The sequence below is a fragment of the Mustela nigripes genome, chromosome 4 (genome assembly GCF_022355385.1).
Source record: "Mustela nigripes isolate SB6536 chromosome 4, MUSNIG.SB6536, whole genome shotgun sequence".
Lineage (NCBI taxonomy): Eukaryota > Metazoa > Chordata > Mammalia > Carnivora > Mustelidae > Mustela > Mustela nigripes.
In genome coordinates this window covers 10897984-10917402 of record NC_081560.1, presented here as the reverse complement: position 1 = coordinate 10917402, position 19419 = coordinate 10897984, and the positions used below count along the sequence as shown (strand labels likewise).

The window sequence follows — 19419 nt, the reverse complement described above, 5'->3', positions numbered from 1 at the left end:
GACTAGTGAGAGTGGTAAGGGAAGTCAGACATAGAGCCAGTGTTTGCAAAGATCAAAGGGCAGTAGGACAGAAGTGATGCTCTGTCACCAGCCACCTGTGTGACCCTGAGCAAGCCCCGCCTCCTCCCTCGGCTTCGATGAAGCTGCGGAGGAGGTGCTGTTCTTGAGGTCGAGCCTGTACGAATCTCCACCACACAAAGCACGCAAACACAAACATCAGATGTCAGAACCCGGAGAGGGGCAGCAATGCGGCAGCGGCGACGCGGAGCCCAGAGCAGAAAACAGCATCGGGGGCCAGGACACAATCATCGAGGGACGGGTCCCAGATCCGGCGCCCCCGGGCCCGCGGCGCGCCCCTCCCGCAGGTCCCGCAGGTCCGCCCGCGCCCCCTCGCGCCCCCTCGGCCTCCGGCACCGCCCTCCCCTAGAGCCAGGCCGAGTTCCCCGCCAGCCACCCCTTCTCCAGCCTGCGGGGCTTCGGCAGAGGGCCACTCACCGGGTCTCGGCGGCAGCTGGGGGCAGGGCTGGGGGTGCAGTGCGGACGCGCGGTGCGGTGGGGAAGGGGCTTCCCTGCAGGCAGCCCCGCGGCGCGCAGGCGAGCGAGCTGGTAGCCGGGAGGAGGCGCAGCCGGGATTGGGTAGGGGGGGGAAGGAGGGGTTTCTCCTTCCCACTTCCTCCCGGGCGCGAGAGCGAGCCCAGGGGGCGGCGCTTGGCAGGGGACAGCGCTTCTTTGTGTCGCCGGCCCCGCTGGCTTGGCATTGCAGCGGCCCCCATCCGGGCAGAGTGGACGGCCGTTCTATTACAGACAAACTTCTCTGACTATTCGTTACTAAGGGAAAGGCTGAATAAGTGATAGGACACCTTCTGTGCGATATTATTCAATTCTTAGGAAAAGCTTAGATCTCCATTTGGTTGTGGGCAGGGGGTTTATTTGACATACTGCGAGAGGGGGTAAAAATTATACAAAACTGTTAGCTGTGCTTTCATTTTTATAATAAAAAATCGCCCTTTACCTATTTGTACTATGATGAGAGAAGGGAGGGCTACATCTCTACCTGTTAATATCTGACCTGAGGAAGAGCACAGGGCAACTTTTATATAGCTCTGCATTGTTTGCATTATTGTCTATGTTACTTTTGTAAGTTAAGAATATATTACATTTCAAATAGACAATAGGTAGCTAGTGTACATTTCCGTTCTATTTCTTTCTTGAAGTCTTCTCTGATCACCAGTTGACAGCCGCTCCTCCCTTCTGTGAACTGTGAGTTCTACTTTGTCCAGGACTTCATTGTCCTCAGGTACTAGATCTAGCGTGTGAAATGCAAGCTAGGACAGCAGTTAAAAACTCAGACTGTCATCAGATGTCCTGGGTTCAGATCTCAATGCTACAATCTACAGGCTGAGTGGCTTCAGCAAGTTACTTAATTGCTCTGCCCTCAGTTTTACCTGTATGATGGGAATGATAAAATTAGTACCTATATTACAGGTTTATTTTAAGGCCTAAATTAGGTGACTGAATACTTGTAAAGTTCTTAGATCAATGACTGGCATACAGTAAGACTGGACCAGTGCCTGTTAAATAAAACACTCAGGCTGTCCTAAGACTCAATACTTCATGTTCCAAGAAAATGCATACTTTTAAATATACTGACTAGAGTTTTGGTCCAAATCCAAGTCCTATTTCCTTTCTGGAGCCCCCTGCTACCTCCTTTTCCTCTTTCCTTTCTTCTTTAAATCTTTCCCCAAATTGAATCATATAATTAATAGCCAATAGGGGATGTGGGTTGGTGAGGTCAACGGCATAAAACATAGAGGGAATGACAGGAACAGAAATCAAGAGAACCTTCAGGATCCTGCCCAGTGAAGGACCACTTGAGTGACAGTGAGCATGTCCTTTAGTCCTTTAACTCCCTCCTGACAGAGCTCAGGGTTCTGAGCTAATAAACAAGGAGGACTGGAGACTTGCTTGCTAAGTCCCTGTCCAGTCTCAAATGACAATAGCACTGCAAGGCAAACCCCCCAAATACTGAGTTGTCTGGAAAATTTTTAAATGCAAAACAAAAACACACCTATTGCTTACATAAAAAGAAAAAATAAAAAGACAAAAATATACGTGAGAAGGATAGACCCTAACTTGCATCTGAGGATGGACATGAAATTTGACAGGGAAAGGATTTTAACTGTCAGGTTTTGTTTCTTAGAAAGGAGGACACACACACACATACCAGTGGTGGGGGGAGACGCACATACACACCCACGGGGTGGGGGGCAGGGAGAGCAAGTGTGCCGAAGCAAAGGTAATATAATGTCCGCATCTGGTAATTCTGTTATATTATTTTCTTTATGTATCTGCAGGCTCGAAATATTTCATCATGAAAAGTGTTGTAAAAGGGCTGAAATTCCTGGAGAAAAATGAAGCACGCAAGAAATATGAGCCAGAAGAACCAGACACAGAGATGGAGAGACCACAGGGAATCTTTGGAAAACATCTGCCTCCCTAGGCCTAAGCGGTCTCAGGCCCAGACCCTGACTACCTTCGCAGCCCGACAGGCGCCCCTCCCCCGCGCTCCTCCGGACCTCGTCTGGGTCGCCCCTTCTCCCACTCCGGTGGCGCGGAGTTGCTCCGCTCGCCGGGGCCTGCTCCGGTTCCGGAACCATCTTTGGACGATACTCACCCGTTATCCCGCAATTTCCACACCGGGCTACTCTGAAGGGGTTAGGGACTGCTTTGCAGAGACGTGACAAGGAGACAGGCCAGTCAGCCTGCGGATTCGGTAATTGGTGGAGGTGGCGGCGGCAGGCGTGCAGGGGTAGTTGGGCTGCAGTGCAGAGGGTCTGGGGGGGAGGGGCACAACCCAGGAGCTGATTGGCGGCTACGGCGGAGGGCGGAGCCTGGCCGGCCGCCCCCACTCCTCAGAGGCCCTGCTTTGTGTCTGTTTCTGCCAGAGAATGCAGCCCCAAATCCTGGAAGGAGTCCCCGCAGAGCTCTGGGAGTGCGGGAGTGGTACGGAGCGATTTGTTAAAAAATAAATCCGTAAACTATTTACCAACAAGGGAGGGGTTGATAAATATAGATTTGTATATAAAACGATACATAACTATTTACAAGGATGAGTTAAATATACATATATGTGCCAGGAGTTAGGCTGTATCTATGTTTATATTTTTAATGAACATTTAACAAGGTATTAAAAATAGCTTGCATTTTTGTAAGGAAAAATTTATTACATATGCTTATATAAACAGAATCAGTTACTTCAGAGAGTTAAGAGTAGATTAGTTTTAAGTATGTTTTCTTCATACACCCCTAACATTTCAGTAGGAATATATATTATTTTGTAACAAAAATGGATAAATTTAATAGACTAAAATAGATGAAATATCCTTGCACAAATAGCTGGTAGTGACACTTCCATAAATATGATTTCTCTCTGTGTGGGGAATTCTTGAACTTTCCCCCTAGTCCTGTCTCATTTTAGTCAAGTAAGAGCAAGATATAACACCTGACTTTAGAGCCATAAGCTGACTATATGGTCCCGCCTTGAATCCATGTCTTCTCATCCAGCTTGGGGAGCTCAACTTTAGAAGCTGGGAGAAAAACCACTTGCCTCTTTTATGGCTGGTCCCAAAGGCCTGAAAGATTGGTGTGGCCTCTGTACATTCTGCTGTTTCCTCACCCTTCACTCATCACTGAACTGGCCCTTATTCTGTGGGTGCCTAAGAAGAAGGTGTCCCTGACCAAACCATTCTCAAGAAGTGACCGTTAAAAATGGTCCCCTACCACAAAACAGTGTCCAGGCTGGACCTTCCACAGGAATGTGGATTCAGTGGTAAAGGGTAGATTCCTATATCCTGTATCACTTCAGGGTTTCATTAAAAGTCTCCAAACTAGAGTAAACATAAGTCAAGAACTTTATTTTATTCTTCTTCAGATTCTCCACTTCATCATGTGGCCACGAACACGTGTTTGGTAATGTCTGTTTGGTGGATGGATGGACAAGATACATGAATGTGGGATGAGGAACTCTTAGCACACTCCTCAACAAGACAAAGAGGAGCTTAACAAAATGAATCAAATCACACCTTTCCTATGTTGTAAGTTTTCTCCTCTTCTTCATCTTCTCTTATTTAATCTTCAATAAACACTTTGCTTTCTTCCTGTATCTGCTAAAATTTCAGCTAGTTCTAGCCCCTCTCTGTTTCAGACTTCACATTACAAGCACCATTTTAAATCCTATATCCTTCTAGAGTTTCTGTTTTTCCAGTTTCTACTATGAGATTGTCATGAAATCCTGAATGTAATGAAATAACTTTTGAAATATTACATTCTGTAAATACTCAGCTAAATAGGCATGAACAATTTATTAAAAATCCATACTAATAAAATATTATGCAGTTCTTAAAAAGGACAAGCTCAAGTCATACCTTGAGTAATGCTCTCCATATATATTTTCAGCTAAAAATTTGTAATGCTTCTATTGAGTTTTTAATGTTTATTTATGCAGGAAAAATATGGACATATTTGGTTATCTCTGGAAGTGGAGAGGGTTGGCTACTAATTTTTTTCTTTAGACTTTTTGTATTTTTAAGATGTTTCAAATATAATTTGGGTGTAAAAAGGACTATTTGGTAATACCACTCTTAGGCTTATACCAAAGAGAAATGTATATATATGCATCACCAAAAGACACATACTAGGATGTTCAAGGCAGCGGCATCCATAATAATCTTAAACTGGATACTACCTCCTTTCTTTCTTACCCCTAGTGCTGCCCGGGCACTATCTTCCATTACAAGTGTCTTAAAAACAAAGAGAAGATTATTTTCAGATAAATTTGAGAATTTATTTTCAAAAGATTTTTAAGGAAATTCTAAAGGATGTATCTCAAGAAGAAATACAATAATCTTAGATAAATTACCTGAAATGCAAGACAAAATGATAAGAAATTTTTAAATCTGGCATTGAGAGAATACCTTATTTGGAACAACCCTTCCACTGAAAACTCACAGCAGTAAAAGTTGGACAAAATATAGGAGACAATGGAAGATTCTGAAGAGGAAACAACACAAGGAGAACTTGAGAAGCTATAATCCCAAGGGAAGAAACACACAGGACATGAGCTCCACATCTGCTGGGGATTTTCCATTTAGGGCATTTTCTAGTTCATAATGCAGAAAAAGTGAGGCCAAGCAAAAAAACTGTCAGTCTTACTGATTCAAGATTCTCAAACCAACTGAACTCATAGGACAAGATTTCACACGAGAAGGTATCTCTGAGAACTGAATATAAAAAAATCTATGTACAAATTCCCCTTAATTTGTCACTGGCTGACTCTTAAGCTATGCACACACAGAGAGGGACTGCTACCTCCAAAAATCCACCAAAACTTGTTGAAAATGGTGGTTAAATGTTAAGCAGGTGACAGTTATTTCAGTAGCTATACTGTTCTGGTAATAAAGCAGTGGAGGTCAAGAAGGTCACAAAAATAATATACTCTTGTCAACACACTCTGCTTTCAGTTGAGACATGAGAGGATTCATGGCATATCAAAAGAATGACACCTTTGGAGTAAAGATTATGGTCTTGAGTAAAGTAAAAACTTAAAATACTTCAGTTTTTAAAAAGCTTAAAACTAATGTTTGATAGCATAAAAGTAATCTTCTGGTGCTTTGTCATTTCTCATCCCCCCAAAAATCCTCTTTGAGTAACAATAAAATCAAGTATAACTTTATAATTTTTCATTCATGATGTCCTTTACCCAATAAAATATTTAGGGAAAGGCTAAAAATCCGATTACATTGCCAAGAACTCAGAAGAAACAACAAATAATAGAAATAGACTCATAGGTGATTTGGACATTTGCATTCTTAGGGATTGACTTTAACTGAGTCAATATGTTGAAAAATTATAGAAGCAAGGCTGGAGAATTTCACAATATGTTGGAAAATTATAGAAGCAAGGCTGGAGAATTTCACTATAGAATTAAAATTCATAAAACTCATATATAGAAAACCATAAGAAAACAATCCCATTTGCAATATCATTATAAATAATAAAATACCTAGGAACCAGTTTAACCATTAGGTAAAAGATCTATACACTGACATCTACAAAACATTGAAGAAAGAAAGTGAAGACACAAATAAATGAAAAGATATTCCATGTTCATAGATTAGAAGAATTAGTAATGTTAAAATGTTCATACTAACCAAAATTATCTACAGATTTAATACAATCCCTATCAAAATTCCAATGGCATTTTTTACAACACTAGAAAAAAGAAATCCTAAACATCCTATGAACCAGAAAAGAACTCAAATTGCCAAGGCATGCTTCCGCTAGAAGAATAAAACTTGAGGCATTACATATGCCTGATTTCTAATTATATTACAAAGCTATAGGAATTAAAGTATTATGGTACTTGCATAAAAACAAACACATAGGCCAATGGGAAAAAAATGAAGACTCCAGAAATAAGCCCACACATTTACATTCAACTCACTGTCAACAAAAGTACAAAGAAACAGGGAAAGGATAGACTCTTCAATAAATGGTGTTGGAATAACTGGATAATCACATGCAAAAAAATGTAACTGGACTCTTGTCTCATAGCATATATGAAAATCAACTCTAAATGTCTTAAGGACTTAAATGTTAAGACCTGAAATTGGAAAGCTACTAGAAGAAAACATAGGGAATAAACTTCTTTTTTTTTTTTTTTTAAAGATTTTATTTATTTATTTGACAGAGAGAAATCACAAGTAAATGGAGAGGCAGGCAGAGAGAGAGAGAGAGAGGGAAGCAGGCTCCCCGCCGAGCAGAGAGCCCGACGCGGGACTTGATCCCAGGACCCCGAGATCATGACCCGAGCCGAAAGCAGCGGCTCAACCCACTGAGCCACCCAGGCGCCCCAAGGGAATAAACTTCTTGATATTGGTCTGGGCAACAAATTTTTGTATATCACCCTAAAAACACAGGTAATGAGCAAAAGTACACAAGTGGTACTACTTCAAACTAAAAAGCATCTGCACAGCAAAAGAAATAATCAACAGAAGGAAGGGACAACCTATGGAATGTGAGAAAGTGTAAACTTTATATCCCCAGTAAGGGTTAATACAAAAAATAATTAAGGAATTCAAACAACTCACTAGCAAGAAAATAAATAATCCAATTAAAAAATGAGCAAAGGACCTAAATGGACATTTCTCAAAAGAAGACATACAAATGGCCAATAGGTATACGAAAAAGTACTCAAATCCACTAATTATCAGGATATACAAATCTAAACCATGACATATTATTTCACACCTGTTGGAAGGACTACTATCAAAAAGATAACAAGTATTGGTGAGGGTAAGGGGAAAAGGAAACACTTATGTACTGTTGATGTGAATGTACATTGGTAAAGTCATCATGGAAAACAGCATAGAGGTTCCTCCCCAAACTGAAAACAGAACTACCATATTATCCAGGAACCCAACTTCTGGGTATATATTCAAAGAAAATGAAATCAGTATCTGGAAGTGATGTTTGCACCCCCATGTTCATTGCAGCATTATTTGCAGTAGTCAAGATATGAAAAATCAAAATGACTTAAATCATTATCCAATGAATGAATGGATAAATAAATTGTTGTATATATGTACAATGGAATTTATTTAGCCATAAGAAAAAGAAAAAAACCCGGCCATTTGTGACAACATGGATGAACTTTGAAGGCATTATAATGTTTCAAAATTTCAAAATAATTCAAAGACAAATATGTGTGACCTCCTTTATATGTAGAATCTAAAATAGTCAAACTCAGAAGCAAAAAGTAGCATGGTGCTGGGAGGTGAAAGAAATGAAGAGAAGTATAGATCAAAGGCTGCAAAATTCAGGTATATAACATAAATAAGTTCTGGAGATCTAATGTATACTACAGGGACTATAGTTAATAATATCGTATTATATACTTGAAATTTGCTAAGATAATACATCTCAATTGTTAATACACACACACACAAACAAAAGGTAAACTATGTGAGGTGATCAATATATTAATTAGCTTGATGTGGTAATCATTTCACAATGTATACATATATCTAAACATCACAATGTGCATCTTATATATATGAAATTTTCTCAATTATACCCCAATAAATATTATGAATTAAATGTGTTATACAAAAATTCAGCCTAAAACATTACAACACATAATTTCCAAATAAGATTAGTAGTAAAATGGGGAAACAAAGGAATAAAAGAGATAGATAAATCAGACAAAAAGTAATTAGCAAAAAAAAAAAAAAAGAAGAGAGAGACAAATAAATCTGTTTGCCCTACTAATCACAATAAATATAATTGGAATAAATTATTCAATGGTAAGTTATAAATTGTCAAACACTAATTTTATTTTTTTATCTTATGTACTTATTTTTCAAAATTATTTGTTTGGGAAGGGGAGGGGTCAAGAGAAAGGGAGAGATTCTCAAACAGAATCTCTGCTGAGTGTGGAGCCTGATGCCGAGCTCAATCTCATGACTCTGAGATAGTGACCTGAGTCAGATGCCCAAACAACCGAACCACCCAGGCACTCCTCAAGCAATAATTTCAAAACCAGCAATGAAAAACTACAGGTAAGTTTGTGACCTATATATGACTTAAAACAGATTTAGAAAGATTTAAAGTCAAAGGATGAAAGATAAATCTTTCTTAAAGGTAATCACCAATCAGGATCAACACCAGTCAAAGAAACCTTGACTTTATAGCTGAGCAAATTAAGAGTTTAAGACTAAAAGCATTAATAGGTAGCCATAATAATAAATCCTTTCATAAGGTTAAAATTTTCAATTTACTCCAATGCACTAATAATAGCCTCAAAATACATAAAGTAAAACTATACACACCTACAATGAGAAATTTCAAAATCTACCATCACAGTGAGAGATTGTAACATACTTTTTTTTTTTTTGGTAATTGACAATTCAAACAGATAAAAAATTGATAAGATATGGCAGATCTGGATTGTATAATTGCCACACTTGTTAATTAATTAGACACTACACATTATCTTCAAGTGCACAAATGTAACGGACTATGTGCTAGGTCATAAAGCTAGCTTCAAAAGTCTAAAGGAACTGATATCAAACATTCTCTGACTACATAATGAATTAGGCAACATTTACTGCAAGATAATAAAAGAATCTTCATGTGAGTAACTAGAAATTAAAATACATTGTTGTGAAAAAACGCATGGCTTAAATAAGAAACCATAATGAAAATTATAGATACTTATAGCTACATAATTGCAAAATATTCATGTCAAAACTTGAGAGATATAGCTAAAAAGCAGTGACACAAATTTAAGTGCTTAATGAGTTAAGCATATGAGCTAAGCATATACTTAGAAAATAAATACCAAAAATTCAAAGAAGAACAAATAAAATAAATAACAATTAATGAAAAAAAACTAAGTTTTATGTATGTGTGTATAAGTAAATGAAAGAGCTAATAAAGTAGTCTAAATTCTGGCAAAATTAGTCAAAACAAAATGAGAAAGTGTACAGGTCATAATAATGATAAACTAAACATAATCAGAATATTATGAATAATTTTATTCTATTAAACTTGAAAAAATATATATATATAACAGTTAAATATCTTAGCAAATAAATTCATGAAAGTTGACTCATAAGAAAACCTAGATAGTCCTCTAATCCTTAAGGTAATTGAACCAATAAGTTTAATACCTTTTGATAAAGTAAACTCTGGGGTTTTGCTGGTGATTTGAGGAGATATTCAAGGACCAGATAATTCCAACCTAGCCCAAATTCTTCCACAGAATACCAATAGTGAGACTATTACCCATCTTATTTTATGAGGTGACATCAACAAATAATAAAGTTAGAACCAAAGAAGATAATTGCATGCCAATCTCAATTCACATATATAAATGCAAATATCTAATGCTTATGTCTATATCATTATATAAAAATTACTGCATATTTACCAAAGATAGTTTATTCCAGGGATGCAAAGTTGATTAAATATTAAAGACTGAAGACTATCTTCATCATATTAACATATTTAAATGGAAAAAAATATGAGAAAAATCAATAGCTATAGAAGAAGCATTTTATAACAAAACATCTACTCATTTTAAAAAAGTGCTTCCCAGAAAAAGAATCCAACTTTCTTATTATTGAACAAGGCATTTATAAACTAACCATTGCAAATGCCAAAGTTTACATAATGAAATCTTTCTTTTTATCTTAAGGATAACAAAAAGGATAAAACCTTTATTCAACTTTATACTGAAAGCCCTAGCCAATGCAGTTAAGACAAGAAAAAGAAATTAAAGGTATAAGGATTGGAAAGGAAGAAACAAGACTGCCAATTTTTAGGCGATATGACTGCCTGTGTAACAAATCTGAAAGACCTTAATATAGGTAAATTTAGAATTACTAATGGAGTTTGTCACATTTGATATAGAGTCAATATATAAAAGGCAACTGATTTTCTATACATCAGGAACAATAAGCTACAAAATATAATTTTATAAAAGAAAACATTTAAAATCACAGTAAAAATATAATGTGTTTAGAAATAAATTTAATAAACATAGCAGAAGGAAAACAATAAAAATTATTACAAAAAACATTAAAAAACATTGAAGTTGAACTAAATAAATAGCATTATGTACCAGTTCATAGATGGAAAAATGCAACATCTTAAAGAGGACTTCTCTCCCCAAATTGATATGCAATATCAACCAAAATTCCAACGGGTTTGTTTGCACGTGTGTTCCTTGTTTTGGAGAACTTGATAAGTTTATTTAAATATTTATATGGAGGCATCTGGTTGGCTCAGTTGGTTGAGTGTCTGACTCTTGGTTGGTTGGTTGGGTCATGATCACAGGGCCACATGGTTGAACCCTACATCAGGCTCCATGCTCAGTGCAGAGTCTGCTTGAGATTTTCTCTCTCTCTCTCTCCCTCTGCCCCTCCCCCTGCTTGCATGTGCTTTCTCTAAAACAAATAAATAAAATCTTTAAAAAATATATTTATATGGAAGATCAAAGATCCAAGAATTGCTAAAAACTCTTGAAGAAGAATTAAAAAATGGGAAGAATTTTACTACCATATTTTAAGACTTCTTATAAACCTAGAATCATTAAGGAAATAGATAACTACAGGCCTAGGAAACTTAAAACAAATTCATGTATATGAAAAACTGAATTCTTGCAGATCACTGGTGCTGGGACAATTGATTATTCATATTGAATAAACAATATAACAATCAGTTTCCAGGTAGATTAAGACAAATTGCCAAATGCAAAGCTATAAATGCTTTAAGAGGTAAATATACTAAAATTAATTTATTGGCTTGAGAACATAACTTTCTTTTTTGTAAAAGAAAATATTGGTAACTTGAAATTAAAATTCAAAACTTAGTTCATTGAGAGAGATGGACATAAAGAGAAAGAAAAACTAAGTACCAAATTAGAAGAAGATATTTGCAGCATATATAGCTGACAAAGAATTGGTTATCATCCACATTATATAAGGAAAGCATTCCAATGAGGCAATAAGAAAAAAAGCAAGCAACCCAATATGGAAATGAGTAAAAGACAGGAATCAGGATTTCAGAGAGAAACCACAATATTTCACCAATGTCTGAAGAGATGGACACTTCATTAGTTATCAGAGAAATGCTAATTAAAATCACAGTGGAACACTATTTCATGTGCACCGACAAGTTAAAAATGAAATTTGATAATACCAAGTTATAACAAGTATGTGGAGTAATAGAAACTCTCATGTCTTGCTAGAGGGAGTAAAAACCAGCTCAATACTTAGGAAACAGATTGGAAATAACCTAATAAATTTGCACGTACACAAATCTTATAACTTGGTAATTCTATGCCTGAGTATGCAGTTGAGGGAGCCAGAGTGAGCCTGTGGATGTGAACCAGAAGCCACGTGTAGGAATGTTAGAGAACATTATTTGTTAATATCCCTGTAGTAGGCAACCTTTAAAATGGCCCCCAATAATCCCTGCCTCCAGATATTCATGGTTTTGTGTAAGCCCTTTCTCTTGAGTGCTGTCTACAACTACTGATTCACTTCTAATAAACAGAAGATCACATGTCACTTTTGAGATTAGGTTACAACAAGAATCTGGCCTTCATCTTTATCTCTTCTTCTCTCAGGGAGCCTTTATCCTGAGGAAAGCAAGCTGCCATGTTTTCACTAGTTTCTAAACAGAAGCCCATTTGGCAAAGAAATCATGTGTCCAACCAAAGCCAGTGAGGCCAAGAGGCTTGCCAACAGTTACTTGAAGGAGCTTGGAAGGGGTTCGTTCCCTCTACCCTCAGCCTTGAGAAGACTATAGTCCCAGCCAATGCTGCTTACAGCCAGTGAGAGATACTGCCTCAGACACTCTCCGTCAAGCTCCTCCTGGATTCCTGACACACAGAGACTGTAGGATAATAGGTTTTTGTTTTAAGCTGCTAAGTGTTGGGATAATTTGTCACACAGCAATAGATAACTAACACATTTCCCAAATGAGCAACAACCTAAATGTAGAATGGATAAGTTATAGTACACTCCTACCATAAACAGTGAAAATGAAGGAATCATCAAGGGTGAATCTCAAAAACGAGTATCTACAGTATAATGTCATTAATATGAAAATTTTAAAAATAGGGAAAGCAAACATGTCTATGTTTTTGAGATACACACACAAATCACAAAACTATAAAGAAAAACAGGGAAATGATTAATCCAAAAATCAGCTGTCACCTCTCATGGAAGGGAGAAGGGCTTAAGCAGCTACTGTGGTACTGCAGTGTCATTTTTCAGTTTAGGAGATGGTCAGGCATTCTGTTCATTATTCTTTAGACTGTTCTTAGATGTTTTATATACCCCTTTCTAATAAATTTTTTAAAAAATCAAACCAAAGCAAAAAAGAAAAGATATTGAAATGAAGTCGGTGGACAAATAACTAATTTGGAGTATGAAAGGATGGATGGATGGATGGACGCACGGTTTGCTAGACAGGTCATTCGGTCCTTTCTGTCTAATTGAGCTTGCACTTCCTTCAAGAAGTTTCATTACTATCTGATTCATAAGTCTTTTTCTCCTATACTTAAAGCCTTCTCCTTTGATTGCAGGTTTACCCAACTCATTGGCCAGCTCCTGCGGTTGACCTGGGAACTGTATAATCCAGGACTTACAGCTTCAGGCCAAACACATTCCAGACTAAACGTTCTGCAGGCTTCACTGCACCTACTCTCACCAGCACCACCCCTCCCGCACCCCGCACCTCCCTCACCCAGCGCACCTCCCTCACCCAGCGCAGACACTCAGAGCCTTTGGGCACCTAAAGCCCTGGAGCATGTCAGGACTTTGACCTTTCAAGGGTCAAAGTTGGGGGTTGGGGGGCGGTGGGAGTGGTCCTGCAGAGACCAGCAACACCCAGATAATTTAAGAGCCAGGCCCCTGGAGATGGGTATCATTACCTCCAGGGTTCCTTTTAGCTCAAATCTCAATAGCTCCTCGCAGAGCACACGCACCAAAAAAGCACAAGAAAATGGGGAAGGGGAAGGTCATCGCCTCCTGACAAGCAAGGGTGACAAACACTGCAGCAAGAAGAAAATAGAGACCGAGTTGCAGGAAGACAGCAGAGAAGAATCCGAGAGGTAAACAGCAAGAAATTCTATTGAACACGTCTGCCACCCTCCCCTTGGGGACAAGCGGAGGCCCCGTACCAGTCCCCATTCTTCTCTACCCCACAGCACACACGGTCTCCTCGGGCATTCCCTCCGTCTCCGGGTCTCCCCCATCCCACCCCACCCCCGGGTCGCAGCGCTCCGGGGCGGTGGCCTCTGTCGATCCCAGGCCTCTTTGGGTCCAGAATCCATCGCTGACTCTCACTTACCGTTTGCCCGGCTTTTTCTGCGGCGCGGGTTCGGGGCGGAGAGGACTGGCTCGGAAGGGCAGCGGCCGTTCCCTAAGGCAAGGAGCTTCTCAGGTGAGAAGGGAGTGGGCGGCGGAGGAGGCTGGGGACGTGGAAAGTCTCAGGCAGACACCCGGGCGAGCGGGGCAGGGGAGAGGGGGCGTCCCAGGAGCTGATTGGTGGCTGTAGCGCTGGGGCGGAGCCTGGCCCTCTTACCCCGGACCGTAGAAGCTTCGCTTTGTATCCATTTCTGCAGGGAGATGCTGGCCGTAGATCCGGAATGGGGACCCCAGCACCCGTCCAGGGAGTGCGGCAGGGCAATCTGTTGAGAAATAAATCTGAGACAATTTATGAACAAGTGAGCAATTGATATAATATATTTTTATAGGCGATAATACGCGATTATTTTTAAAGACGAGGTAAATCTACTACGGGTCCTAGATATTTTTAATTAAAAGCGTCAAGTTGCATTAGAATGGAGGATATGATTACATTCTTTTAAGAAAACCATCTTACATTGCTTATACACCGGGCAGAGCTAAGAGAGAAGGAGTTGCTATTGATACTTACCTTCATAACCACTGAGTTAGGGCGCCTGGGTGGCTCAGTCGTTAAGTGTCTGCCTTTGGCTCAGGTCATGATCTCAGGGTCTTGGGATCCAGCCAGGTATCAGGCTCCCCGCTTAGTGGGTGCTCTGCTTCTCTTTCTGCTGCTCCCCCTGCGTGTGCTATTCTGTTAAATAAGTAAATAAAAAAAATTTTTTTAAGCCACTGAATGGGGGCACCTGGGTGGCTCAGTGGGTTATAGCCTCTGCCTTCAGTTAAGGTCATGATCTCAGGGTCCTGGTATCGAGAACCATATCGGGCTCTCTGCTCAGCAGGGAGCCTGCTTTCTCCTCTCTCTCTGCCTGCCTCTGCCTGCTTGTGATCTCTGTCTGTCAAGTAAATAAAATCTTTTAAAAAGCCACTGAATTATTTTAAAATAGCACTTGTATTGTTTCGTAAGTTAAAAAAGAAAGAGGAAGGTGTTAAACATTTTTGCTAATCAACGAATAGGTGACAGACACTGGGCATGAGAGAAAGAAAGCTGTGGCTGTTACAAATCTAGACTCTGAAGCGTCTGGCGAGGCTCCTCCTTACAATCCGCGGAGTGCATTCCTTTCCTATGGCTGCAGTAACAAATGACCGCTAATTTAGTGACTTGAAAGAATACATTTATTATCCTACACTGCTGTAGCTCAGAAGCCGACCAGCTGCAGTCAAGGTGTAGACAGGGCTGTGTTCCTTCTGGAGGACCTGCGGGGAGAAATCATTTCCTTGACTTTTTCAGCTCCTGGAGGCTGCCCAGATTCTTTGGTTTTTGGGATCCATCCTCAAAGCCAGCCATCTCTCCACCTGGATCTCTCTGCCTGTCCTCCTATTTCTCTTGCTTCTCTTTCACTTATTTCTGAGTGACTTTGACCTGTTAGCTCCCTTTCTGCCCTGGATCCCACAGACCACCTTCGGTTCTGAAGCTCATTTCCCTTTTTAAGCTTATTTCTCTTTCTGTTCATTTTCTCTTCTGCATTTGTTCATCTAAAGAGTTAATTCCTTCTTTGCAGGTAGAAAGTGTAGTGGGTAGAGCACCTTGTCAACAGAACACTTGGTTGTGCTCTCTTACTCCCACTTAAAGCTCTGCTGCTTTTTGGGGTTGTAGAAACACACACGATACCCTGTGTGTGATACTGGCATTCTTGACTCTGAGGCCTGTCAGTCCTAGTACCCCACCTCTCCGCCTTTCTTCTCCAGCTCCTCACCCCAGGCCTGACTTTCCTTCCAGGGCCAGAGCCAGTCCTTAAAGAGCTTGTGGGTGACGTCAGAGAAGGAGGGGCGAGGAGAGGGGGATAAGGGAGGCAGCTGTGAGAGGGGAGAAGCTGAGCAAAACAGCTGGGCGCCCCCATTGGCAGGGAATTTGCTGGCTGAGGTAGGTGATGTCTGCCAGTATGGGTGGAGGAGGTTTGCAGGCTGCTGCCGCCTTGTCTCCCCCCAGACACACACACACACACACACACACACACACACACACACACGGAACAAAGCCTAGAAATGTCAAGGTCATGCACCTTCTCCACCTGTGCTAACCCTTTCTTCTGTCTGCATTCAGTATTCCTTTTTAAGAATGTAGGAGATTGGACAAGATGCTTTAGCTCCCAAACTCTGTGACCAATTGCACAGCAAAAAAACCAAAAAAACCAAAACAAAACAAAAAAAACCCAGCTAAAAATCGTGGGTTTTGTGAGTGTCAGGGGAGGGAGTGGGGGAGGGCAGGCATGTGTGCTATTGACTCTGAATTTCTGAGAGGAGGAGGAATATGGCAAGAGAGAAATGCAGCTGCCTTGGCAGAGAGAATGAGAAAGAGAGAAAGCTCAAGGCGAAGGCAACTTGGGTCTTTTAGGAGCACCCAGTCTGCCTCTATAGAAGCCTCCAGACACCCTGGATGCTTCCTCTGTCTTTCAGCCTTGGAGGACTTTCTAGTCAGAAACTACCCCTCTGTGTACGGGAAGCCAGTTGCTCATTTCTGGAAACCTCTGAGAACTGAACCCTACGTCTGTCTGCCCTCCATCTGTGGTCCGGCCTGGTGGGGCAGTTCTGAGGGAGGCTAGGTTTCCACAGGTAGCTTGTCGATTTCCAAGGAGAAAGGGACAGTGGTTGTACCCGTGAACAGAAAGGCTGACCCTCTCCTGAGTCAGAAAATTCTTCCTTCCTTTGAACTGATCCTCCTGTGCTTTTTCCAGAATCTTGAGCCTGTTGGCCTCTGGACTGGAACTCCACCATGCGCTCTCCTGTCTGCAGCTGGCTGATTGCAGAGCTCCAAACTCCCTGGCCTCCGCCATCGCCTGAGCCAACTCCTTGCAATAAATCAATGTCTTCTACCCCTATCTATACAGATTTACCTATCTGTAGCCCCTCACTGGGGCTTTTCTTTATTTACCAGGCAGGCCTTGCTCCCTGTGTGTTTTCCTAAGCTTTTTTTTTTTTCTCTCCTCACCACCCCTAAAAGCACTATATTGCATACCAAAGGGACTTCTAGTGTGGGAGGGGGACATTTTAGAACACTGAAAGTAACTCTTCACTGTAGTCTGTGATAAAAGCCTCGAGAAAAATAAATCAGCTACTGGAGGGCCTTTATGGTTGATTCCATCTCTCCCCATTTTCTCCCCATGTCCTCATATGTCCCTCCCTGTGGGCTTTAACAGGGACTAAAGTCAATTTTTGAAATGGAATTATTACAAACACAATGGCAAACAAAAACACGTTTAAAGTTTATGATTGGAACATTTTGTGTTTAGAAATCAAGTGTAGGAACTTCACTGAGAAATAAACATAATCCAAATAGGAACAGTAGGAGAATGGGGGAAAACTGAGGGAAGATTGGTAAAGCAGATTTTTTTAAAGAACAGTTAAGTGCTGTCTTCTGTTTTAAGGACTTCCTTATTTTTGTGAAAGTAATGCAGTGCATTAATAGATGGGAATGCAAGAAAAAAGGAAGGATTAAAGTGTATATGCTATTTTTATTTTTATTTTTTAAAGTTTTATTCATTTAAGTAATCTCTGCGCCCTACATGGGGTTCGAACTCATGACCCCAAGATCAAGAGTGGCACCCTCCACTGATTGGACCAGGCAGGCACCTCTGCACATGCTATTTTTAATTTAAAAAGTCACTTTGGGCTGCTGTAACAAAAACATCATAGCTGGGTGGCTTGAAGAATAAATATCTCTTTTCTCACAACTTTCTGGAGGCTAGGAAGTGCAAGAGCACTTCCTCACATGGCAGAAAGAGAGAGCATGGATTTCTTCATCACCTTTCAAGGGCACCCTTATGACCTATTACCTCCCCATGGCTCTCTCTGCTAATATTACTGATATCAGGTTGGGTTAGAATTTCAACATATGAATTCGAGAGGGCCACAAACATTCAGAGAGGGCACAAGTTGGGGGCAGGGGGTGGGGGGAGACAGCAGAGGGAGAGGGAGAAGCAGATTCCCAGAGCTTGATTCCAGGGCCCTGAGATCATGACCTGAGCTGAAGGCAGATGCTTAAAACCTACTAAGCCACCGAGGCATCCCAACAGTGTAACTTTTAAGTTAATTTGGATTCAACTGAGAAACCAAAGAATTGCTCAGGTAAGTGCTTCTCCACAGCACAAATATCTGAAATATTGCAAAATGTTCTGAGTTTTCTGCATTTGATTGGATGTATTCTCTTCTAGGTTGCAGCACTTTTGAACCCCAAGAAGCTGCTAGTGCTGCAGCTTTCTTTGGCGTCTCTGCAGACTAAATTGGAGGTAGAGAGACATTTCTACCTTGAAGGATTTTACTCTTTTTCCAGGGCTACCCACCTCATCAGTCCATTATCTCAGGATTGGCCAATAACAGCAAGAATTCTTAGCATTTTATCAACTCCCCTTCTTCCCTTAGTACAGTTTCTCAGGTTGTGAAGGAGCCTTAGGCAGAACTAGCGGGGGATGGTGTTTAAACATCCTTCCAAGATGAAGAATCTTATTTTTTTGCAGAGGATTTGGAGCCAGGCATCCTGGCTTCAAACACCCATTCTTACATAAGACAGAGCTTGAGGAGAGCCTAGTACGTAGAAGGTCTCAGTAAATGCCATGCATTTATTAAATTATATTCACTGTTGAGTTTCGTGGAATGATGTCATATCCCCATTCCCTCTTTGATTTATACTAAGAAGTAAATTTTTTAAGCTCTTACAACTTTCTTTTTTAATTTTAATTCAATTAATTAACATAAAATGTATAGTTTCAGAGGTAGAGTTCAGTGATTCATCAGTTGCACATAACACCCGGTGCTCATACATCACATGCCCTCCTAATGCCCATCACCGTGTTACCCCATCACCCCACCTCACCTCCCCTCCAGCAACCTCAGTTTGTCCCCTACACTTAAGAGTCTCATGGTTTTTCTCCCTCTCTGATTTATCTTACTTTATTTTTCCCTTCCTTTCCCTATGATCCTCTGTTTTGTTTCTTAAATTCTACATATGAGTGAAATCCTATAATAATTATAGTTCTCTGATGGAGTTATTTCACTTAGCTTAATACCCTCTAGTTCCATCCACATCATTGCAAATGTTAAGATTATATTTTTGATGTCTGAGTAATATTCTATTGTATATATTACCACATCTTTATCTATTCATCTGTTGATGAAAATCTGGGCTATTTCCATAGTTTAGCTATTGTGGACATTGCTGCTATAAACATTGGGGTGCAGTGCTTCTTCAGGTCATTATGTTTATACCCTTTGGGTAAATACCTAGCAGTGAAATTGCTGGGTGATAGGGTAGCTCTATTTTTAACTTTTTGAGGAACTTCCATACTGTTTTCCAGAGTGGCTGCACCAGTTTGCATTCCCACCAGCAGTGTAGGACAGTTCCCCTTTTTCAGCATCCTCAAAAACATCTGTTGTTTTCTGAGTT

General features: G+C 40.3%; 1 protein-coding gene across 4 annotated transcripts in view; it reads right to left on the bottom strand.

Moving 5' to 3' along the window:
* Positions 1 to 14010, bottom strand: part of TCAF1 (TRPM8 channel associated factor 1) — a 45487-nt gene extending 31477 nt beyond the window's left edge. For 2 of the 4 annotated variants that reach the window (XM_059396210.1, XM_059396206.1), the window contains exon 1: positions 2675 to 3073. The gene's annotated coding sequence lies outside the window, so the exon portion shown is untranslated. Of the gene's footprint in view, positions 1 to 495; positions 662 to 2674; positions 3074 to 13923 lie in introns of those variants that run through there. The other 2 variants (XM_059396208.1, XM_059396209.1) reach the window with 2 other exon arrangements.
* Between the last annotated feature and the right edge of the window lie 5409 nt (positions 14011 to 19419).